Here is a 9,912-nt window from a genome sequence, read left to right on the forward strand (position 1 = left end):
TGTGGTGTCATTGAACCAATAGTTCACTGGTGTGCTTAGCTGACTGTTCAGTGAACTCCAGAGATCATGTCTTTGCTTGTCATGTAACAAGGTAAGAAAAGTGTTCCACCTCACTTGGCTTTGACACAGGACCCATGGACTCAAATTTAGATCCTCTTGCTTATTCAGTAAACATTGCACTGTGTTCATTCTGAGTCTTTAATTCTATATCAGCTAGTAATGTTAAACTTAATGTCTATAAGAAGAAACTGGAACTTTAAATCATTGAAGCCTACAAACATAAATTTAATGTCTGTTGGATGGAGTGGGAGTATAATGGAAGAGTTATATTGATAGAGAGAGCCACTATAGGGTTAGGGAGACACCTGGTGCTAGGAAAATTCTGAAGAATCCACAAGAATGACCCCAGCTAGGACTCTTAGTTTTGGAAGGAGGCTGCTAGTTTGTTCCTGGCTGCTCATCCCCAAAATCATCACACAGAAACCATATTATTTAAAACACTGCTTGGCCTATTAGCTCTAGTTTCTTATTTCCTAACTCTTGCATCTTAATTGAACACATTTCTGTTCATCTATGTATTGCCATGAGACTGTGCCTCTCTGAGAAAAGTTCTGGTGTCTATCTCTGGTAGGGCTACATGGCTTCTTCTCCAGTCTGCCCTTCTTTCTCCCAGCATTCAGTTCACTTTTCCCGCTTAACTCTGTTCCCCTATAGCTTTGCTTTAGGCCCAAAGAAGTTCATTTATTTATCAATGGTAATCATAGCATACAGAGGGAAATCCCACATCACTCCTAGCAATAGTGGAAAGGTTGCCTGCACTGACCTTCCCCTGTAATCATATTGGTGAATACTCTATCGTCATAGAGCCTTCATCTAGTAACCAATGGAACCAGGTGAAGAGATCTACAACCAAGCTCCAGGCCAAGCTCCAGAACCTAACAGAAGTGAGGCGAGGAGGGAATATATGAGCAAGGGAGGGCAAGATCATGATGGAGAAATCTACAGAGACAGCTGAACCAAGCTCGTGGGGAAAATCATAAACTCTAGACCAACAACTGTGGAGCCACTGTAAGACTGAACTAAGCCCACTGCATGTGGAAGAGAGTAGTGAAACTTGGACTATCTGAGAGGCCATTGGTTGGATCTATTCCTTGTACATAAGCTAGTTTGTTGGAGTCCATTTCCTATGGTTGGTGCCATGCTCAACATTACTACAGAGGAAGGTGCTTGGTCCTGCACCAACTTAATGTGTCAGACTTAGTTGACTCCATGGGGGAGCACTTACCTGTTTGGAAAAGTGGATGGGAGGTGGGCTGTGGGGGGCGGGGAGTAGGGCAAGAGGAGGGATGGGAGGGAGAACTGTAGTTGGAATGTAAAATGAAGTTTAAAGAATTAAATTTATAAACAAAACTTAATAATAGAGAAACACATTTTTAACTTTGGTGATTTTCTTGAAAAACTAAATGACATAGGTCTCCATGAATGTTGAGAATATGGTAACTACAGTATAGTACTTGTTATGCTGCATACAGTGATAACTGCTTTTGGAGAAGATCTGTCAAGGGTTATGCAGACATTGTGGGAAATCTATCTACATTTACAAAGACAACAAAATGTGTGGTGCTGGAATAAGATGTAGCAGTCTCAGGACTCTTCCCATTTCCTTCTTGGTCCTCTTATTTCTCAGTTCATAGTTCATAACAGGGTCTAAACCAAATTAACTAGATATAAAACAAGACCAATGATTGCCTTAAGGAATTAAGTCAATCAAATATGTACATACATACATATAAACACACACACACACACACACACACACACACACATATATACAAAGTGAATGCTCCTCCTTTTGGCCTAAAGTATTTGGAAAGATATATTGAGCTAGTCTTAAGAATAATATCCTGTACATTTATTTTAACGTGAAATGGTTGTTGGGATGAAATCTATTCTTATCTGTTTATAGAATAGGTTTCAGAATATTTGAAATAGAAATTTGCTTTCACTCCTGGATCAGGTACTTACCATATTCATAAAAGTACATTAAGGAACACTTTCCAGTTGCATTATTCTTTTACTTTGTCTTACTCGTACCTTAAAATGGCTTAGGTGTAAAATTTTTAAGAGCAAATATTTAATGAAGCTTAATGTTATCCATCCTCTAACTGATTATACTATAATATTATTATATATTATATATCATATTGTACTAATATAACAATAAGGCAAAAATACACAAATTAAACATGACAGCTTTATTTTCAGTCCAATGGGTTTGAAATCATAACATCATTTCAGTAATTTGACTAAAGTAAAAAATATAAGTATAATGGCAAACTTACAGCATTATAAGAATGATTAAGGTATAAATTTGAAAACTGAAGATATTTCCTTAAAATATAAAACAACAATTTTAATGTATATTCATTTTAAAGAATAAATCCACATGCAATGATTTCTTATAAAATTCAATGATAATGCTTTTCCTTCGATAAGCAAATGTCAGAGTGTCACACACTTCAGAGATTTGATTTCAGCATGGTAAATAAGCTCACAAATATTCCAGTTTTTCTTGCACCACTCAAAACTCTGTATGTTTTTCCGTCACGATTGACATCTTTCATAGATTTTTAATTAATTTCTAGATTTTAAAAATAATGCATTATTTCTTGAAAAAAATTCTCAAGTGGAGAGCTGATTACTTAAGATCAAAAGTGTGAAATTTACATTAGCAGGTTATCAGAATATTCAATCTTCATGCACAGCCATAGTGAATTTTTAAAAGAAATATGGAGAAGTAATGTTGTCTGAGTTTCTGTCCTGCCTGGTTCCCTGAAATTGTTAATTCCCAAAGAAATCACACAGGGGTCTACATTAGTTATGAACTAATTGGCCTAGTATCTCAGGCTTCTTATTAACTCCTTCAACTTATATTAGCCCATTATTCTTATCTGTGTTAGCCACATGGCTCAGTACCTTTTTCAGCAAGGTAGTCACATCTTGCTTCTTCTCTGGCTGGGTCGGACTGTGTCCTCTTCCCAGAATTTTCCTGTTCTCTTTGACCCACCTCTACTTCCTGTCTGGATGTCCTGCCTATACTTTCTGCCTGCCTACTGGCCAATCAGCGTTTATTTAAAATATAATGATAGAATACAGACCATTGCCCCACAGCAAAGTAAGAAGATAAGGAACAGTGTAATATAGTAGAAATCAGTACAAATAAAACCTGTGATGAGTTTGTGTGTGTGCATCAGACAGTCAATAGAAACAGACTGGAAAAGAGAGATGGCTGGGAGACTTCAGCAGCACATATATGTATCCCTACATACTTTGCATGCACATGGCTTGTACTCAATGTTCAAATCACACACACACACACACACACACACACACACACACACACACACATAATGTCTTTGTCTAACATGTAAATCCATTTAGTTTTTAAGATCTCTAAATTTATTTGATAACAGATAACATTCATCAGATTTGGTGAATTAGTAAAAATGGATAAAACATAAGAACAGATGATACACAACTTTGACCTGTTTTTAATATACCAAACTACAAATATATTTACATATAAAATATGTTATCAAAAATGTAATAAATTGGTATTATGTTCTCATAAAATACATGAATATAATGTTATTTATTTAACTGCTTTCCAAATTTAAGGAATCATTTTTCTTCTAACTTATCAATATTATCATGACTTCATGTGGTTGACCATACTTGAGGCAAACCGTTCTTTTTTTTATCCATGTAAAGTAAATCTTCTGGTCATTACTCATCTAAAGCCCCTGCACTATATTTTGAACTCTTGATCTTAGACATATAGCACATGGTATATTTTATATTTAAATATTTCCTTTAGCTCTATGTTCCAAAAACAACAAAGATCAAGGTGGGATTGGTGGTGGTTCTCATTCTCTTCTCAGAATTCCCAAGCTGAGAAGGACATCCTAATGCAACAAAGGGAGTGTGCAGATGTAAACAGGATTTAGCTCTTCTCTAGTTCCTATAGGGACAGTCCCTAAACATTTTAATTCTATTATAGTTTCAGGAAAATTTCTAATTTTATACCAAAAGTTTCAAATGGACACCGCTTCTGTCTCAGGTGTGGATTTGGGTATTGAACATTAAAATTCATTGTGCTAAGATCTCAAAAAAGTCATATTCTTTCTCTCCACATGCATTTTTTATTAAGAAATATTTTTCCACTCTTAGGGCAGACAGTTCTTCCTAGAAAGCAATGCAGAGAAAAGATAGCAAAGCATACTGTCAGCATCAGGCACATTTAGCATTCTCCATGGCAAAAGCAAAATGGACATGTTTCAATGTTACTGGCACTTCTCCTGCTTAATCTGGTAGGACACCAACAGACACAATACAGTCTTGTTGCCAAGCCATCTTTGAGCCGTACCATAATGTTGTGAATTCTGTGTGCTAGCATTTTACCTTAGGCACTTTTTTTTTTTTTTTTTTTTTTTTTTTTAGAAAGGAAGTAGCCCAAGAAGGAAACACTTGATCATTTTGTCAAGTGATTTGCAGGCAGTTTAATGACTAAACAGAGGCACTTCCAATGCATGGAAATGTCCTAGTCTTGCCACCAAGCATTGTACCTCTATTCAGATGACAAAGAATAGAATTCCTGTAAGATTGAGCAGTCCAGCTCATTGGGAGAATAAACAGTTGCTTTGACCTTGTACGGGCAAATAGCCCCTGTCAAACCTGGATTTGTAAGGCCAGGAAATCGACTGTTTAGTCGGTGGTGGTTCTGGCCAATAGTTTGTGTTTATAGCTGGGAATTGGTGGAATAGCCTTGTGTGTAGCAGCTAATGTCTGAATACTGAAAGAGTACTATTTACCAACAGCTTTGTTTTATAATTTAAACTTAATTCAAATTGAAATGAGCCTTTTAAACCTTAATTAGGACCATGTTTCTTCTAAAAGTCAGCCACATTAGTCAGTTGGGAGACAAACTTCGCTTTGTAGCTAAAGGCTGTCTAATTTCTTTCAACAGTAGCCACCAAGGTTTACTAAGTGCATTTGTTTTTCTTTCACTATGGTAACCTGATCCTCTCAGTATCAGCAGAGCTCAAACCCATCAATTACAACCTACAAGAAAAGTGTGCTGTGTGCATTGGGGAGGAGGCCAACCTTGAGTCTCAAAACGCTTCTGTAACCATTACTCAGTATATGCACTGTGCTTGCAATCAGTCGTGTTTCATTTTTTTTCTTCTTTATTCTCTGTTGGGGCTGGTATTTTTAACCTGCTCTATGGGCATAGAGTGTTTAATTTCTATTTAATTATTTTGCTTTTTCACCTATGGAATTGCAAGTTCTCAAGATATTTTTAATTCTTCCTCTACAGATTAAAATAATATTGATTTCCTTCTGTAATTTTATTAATATTTGCTTTGTTCCCAGATTAATATAGGCAGGTTCCTTGTTCTAATTTGCTTTCCTTTGTTGTACCCAGAATCAGCTTAGGAAAGCAAAAGGTTGTATATGTCATTCACATCTTAATCATCAGTCTATCAGGGATGGAAGCTAGGGTAGTAGCTTAAGCCAGATCAGAGGAGAGACAGGGACCATGGAGGAAAGCTGCTCACTGTCTGGTTCTCTGACAGGCTAAGCTCTCATGGCTTGCTTAGCTGGCTTTTTCATATGGCTGAGGTCAACCGCCCAGGGATGACTGTCCCACATCAATGAGCAATCAAGAGTGTGACTCATAGACAGGACCAGGTAATATAAGGGAGGCTTTTTCTCAAACAATATTCTTCCCTTCCCTGGCATGTCTAGGTTTGTGTCAAGGTGGCAAATGCAACCCTGACAGGTGCCATCCCATCTGCTCCATGGTAGTCATCTTTCCCTTCTTTGTAAATTTTTGTGACCGTCTCACTAAGAGAACAACTATATCTTCACTAACTCACCACTGCAAATAAGAGTAATAAAGCCTAATTAGGAAAGGAAGGCAAACTCATCCTCAGTGCAAACTAATGTAAAGAAAGTAAAGGCAATTTCTTTTAAACTGTATTTTTAACATTTGGTCATCTGACAATTTTCTTTATCATTAAAAGAGAATAAACTCATATCGTTTTGTAATTTTTAAATTTAAGTTAATTCAACATTTTGATTAATTTTCACCAAATGAGATTTGTGTGATCGTATATGATTATACGAGTACTGTAGATATACACATGTGTAGCTATCTACAGATATCTACAAATACAGAAGCATGACAAAGGAAGATGTCTGTATCCTGATCTATTACCTTAATTTATTTCTTTGAACACTGAACATAGAGTTTTGCTGGGGACCAGAGTTTCTTCGGTCACCACCCCTCCCCCAATACTGAAGGTATAGGTATATACACTGTCACATGCAGCTTCTTACACAGCTGTTAGGAATTCAAATTCGGGCCCTTTGAGTGTGCATTTCACATGCACAAGATAATCTCCTCAGCCTCCCAGAAGACTTAATTTAAAGTATCTAGTCTGCAGGGGATTAGGAAACAACTCGGTCAAAAGCAGTTTGAGCTCATTCTGTCCATGCAACTTTGTGTCCCTTTTGAAAATTTCCTCAAAGACAACTTGTGCTTCTGAAATGTTCTTGGGAAGGCAACCTTGCTCTGGAACCTGGTCAGTATCAGGGGCTACAATTAAAGCAAACGGACTCTTATTCTCTGAGCAACCAAGGACTATGGACAGCTTTTTGGCTAGGAATGGAACTTTGTACCCCAAACACCTTTCCACAGCTGGCTTATAGAGATTACTTCGTTTCTACAGAAGCATGCATAGAAACTTGCAACACTATAAAATCAAGTCAGTAGGAATGAATTATCCAGTAGAATCCCATTTAGATTTTTCTCTGTTCTATGATCGAAATATGGGGTGTCTTTAGCAACAGGGCCTTAATGTAAAGTTTGACAGCGTAACCAAGAGCAATGACAGTATTTGGAAATCTTTGGGACCTTATCTATAAACGGCTCCAAAAGGAGTAACTCATTTTCTGTATCAGACTTATTTTTTTACCATTTAGTATCTAAGAGGGTTATTGCTGTCCTCTTAGGGGGTACCTCCATTTTTTACTGTTTTTAGCTATTATGTAGATAGACTACAGGCAGGTCCTACAATAGGAGGTTTCTACATAACTGTTCTGATGACTTAAGTAGTATTTATCCCTTCTAATTCCCCTCTTTTACTTTAACCCTTCCCCATATATAAGTGTATCCTTTTCTGCTCCATAAATCCCTTCAGTGCCCTTCAAAGCCTCTCCAAAAAGGGCACTTGATATTTTATGATTTCCATGACCATTCCAAACAAAACACTTACATGTAAACATTCAAAGGTAGCATCTACAAGTGACAGCAACTATGTAGCATTTGCTCCCCTGGGACTGTATTACCTCACTCAGAATGATTCTTTCCAAATCCATATACTTACTTGCAAAAAATTTTTTTTTCAAAGAATACGTTAGTGCCTACATCACATAAGAAACCAAAGACATAAAGAGGTCTGATTTTTGGGAAATCCCTGCTAAAATGTAGTAGGCTGGAGGGAATGACTTTCTCACATTAAATCAATGATTATTATCAACTGGTTCATTATCCTCATTCATTTATCTATTAAAAACAAAGATGAGAGTTATTAATCATAACTAGTTTTAAAATATCTTGTGTAACAAGCACAGACAACATACCTAGGACCACATAATCAATCAGTTAACAGGAAAAACAAAGAGGTGGCACAAGACTTCCTTATCACTTACAACATCTGAATGTTAATTAATTGCCCTTGGTTTTATAAGATGGAGTTGAAATATATGAATAGTATTTTTATCAGCATTTGAAGAAGAATATTTTGCTACCAGATTACCTAAGGGAAGTTATAAATTTGAGTTCTATAATTTGGCAGCCAGATTAAATCTGTTTATATTTTCTTTGCTTACTGATTTAGTGACTGATCTGTATAACAGTAATCCTTGACTTTAAAGCTGAGGGTTTTAGTTTCAAACTAAATTCTAGGGCTGGAGAGATAGCTCAGTGATGAGGAAAATGAACAATTACTCCAGGGGTCATGAGATCCATTCCCAGCATCCATATCAGTAGCCTCACAAATGCTTCCAGGTCCTTGGGATCTGGTATCCACAAACATGTGGAAGAAATATGCACAAAAATACACATATACCCACAAATGAAATCTTAAAAACAAATGCAGAATAAAATGTTGCGATGTACATGTCTTTTGAAGAGTTTCTTGTATTTTCTCTATAGTAGTGGCTTTTTGGAAGGTCAGAGGAAGCTTAACAACTTGAAAAACAGGGAAAAACCAGAGATGGAAGCTCACAGAGGTAATTCTACCATTAAGGAATCACTGGCAGGAGGACAACCTTAAAAAAAAAAAACACATTATCACATCAAATTTCTAATCTTTACTTGAAAATGGTTTTTCTTTTCTAGGTGTTATCTTCTTAGCATATAAAATATATTTGCATGAAGGAAATATGTAAATTTTTACAGCCCTCGTTTTACAATGAAGGAAGAGAAGCAGATATTTGTGCATTTTAATGTAAAGTCTTCAGTAATTCCATAAATATTTTTTTGAAAATGAACAATCCATATTTGATAAATAGTTACTTAAGTATTAGTTAATTTGAGGCCTGGGAAGAAGAGGTTTTAATATAGGATAAAGAGATATTTCTATCTATGTTAATATATACATATATATTAGCATGCACACATATGTGTGTATAAAACCTTCCCAGTATAAATTTTTGTTTTCTCAAAAGCAATTACTTTTTATGTGAAAATACATTCTTAAGTTTTATTTTCAAATATATCAAATATATAGTTTCAGTGGACGATTCAGAGAAAATGTAATATAATAAGAAAGGCAGAATTTACTGTCTGCTTACTTGTTGAGTGCAGGATGCCACCCTATTTGTTTTGCCTGTTTACTTGTTTTGCCTATTTATTTATTTATTTATTTATTTATTTATTTATTATGTATACAATATTCTGTCCATGTGTATGGCTGCAGGCCAGAAGAGGGCACCAGACCCCATTACAGATGGTTGTGAGCCACCATGTGGTTGCTGGGAATTGAACTCAGGACCTTTGGAAGAGCAGGCAATGCTCTTAACCACTGAGCCATCTCTCCAGCCCTGTTTACTTGTTTTGAAGCAAGGCCACACGCTGTAGCCCAAGTTGGTCTGGAATTCATGGATTTTTATCTTGTCTTGAACTTCTGAAGTCTAAAATTGAGTGTAGAAACCATAGTTTCTGTTTTCACTTTGTTTTTGAAATTAACAGTCTGTCTCTGTTCTTCCAATAATGTACTTTCCCATTTCCCCATATGAGCAATAAGTATGAAACGTAAAAAAAAATCTTTGAGGGAGATATGTAGACAACAAAACTACTGCCTCTTAAAATGTTTCCTATTTGTTGTAGATGACAAAACGACTAAATTTAGGGGTGATAAGCTTACGTTCAAGTAATTATAGATGATTATTTTTCTAACATACATATATACAGTTTAAAATTCATATGAAAGTCGTGTTTCAGTGAGTAAATTGTTTATTTCTTAAAATTGAAGGCAGAAAAATAAGTTGGACATGATAGCATAATCTGCAATCCAAAATATTGCAGAAGAGGCAAGAGGATTATCTTTCCTAAGCTACTCTGGGATACACAGTTAGTACTAGGCAAGTCAGGACTCTATTGCAAGATGCTCTCTCAAAAAACCAAAGGAAGCCAACAGTGGTGGTACATGCCTTTAATCCCAGCACTCAGGAGGCAAAGGCAGGTGAATCTCTGTGAGTTCGAGGCCAGCCTGGACTAAAGAGCTCGTTCCAGGATAGCTAGGGCTTGTACACAGAGAAATCTAGACTCAAAAAAAAAAAAAA

General features: G+C 36.1%; 1 protein-coding gene and 1 long non-coding RNA gene across 3 annotated transcripts in view; one reads left to right on the forward strand and one right to left on the reverse strand.

Moving 5' to 3' along the window:
* The window catches only part of Epha3 (EPH receptor A3), a 291,595-nt gene that overhangs the window by 182,620 nt on the left and 99,063 nt on the right, over nt 1-9,912 (forward strand). The window lies entirely within an intron of this gene.
* Nucleotides 1-9,912, reverse strand: part of LOC126505781 (uncharacterized) — a 347,236-nt gene that overhangs the window by 142,886 nt on the left and 194,438 nt on the right. The window lies entirely within an intron of this gene.

This window comes from Alexandromys fortis, unplaced genomic scaffold (assembly GCF_014885135.2).
Source record: "Alexandromys fortis isolate MF-2015 unplaced genomic scaffold, M_Fortis_MF-2015_v1.1 scaffold_4, whole genome shotgun sequence".
NCBI lineage: Eukaryota > Metazoa > Chordata > Mammalia > Rodentia > Cricetidae > Alexandromys > Alexandromys fortis.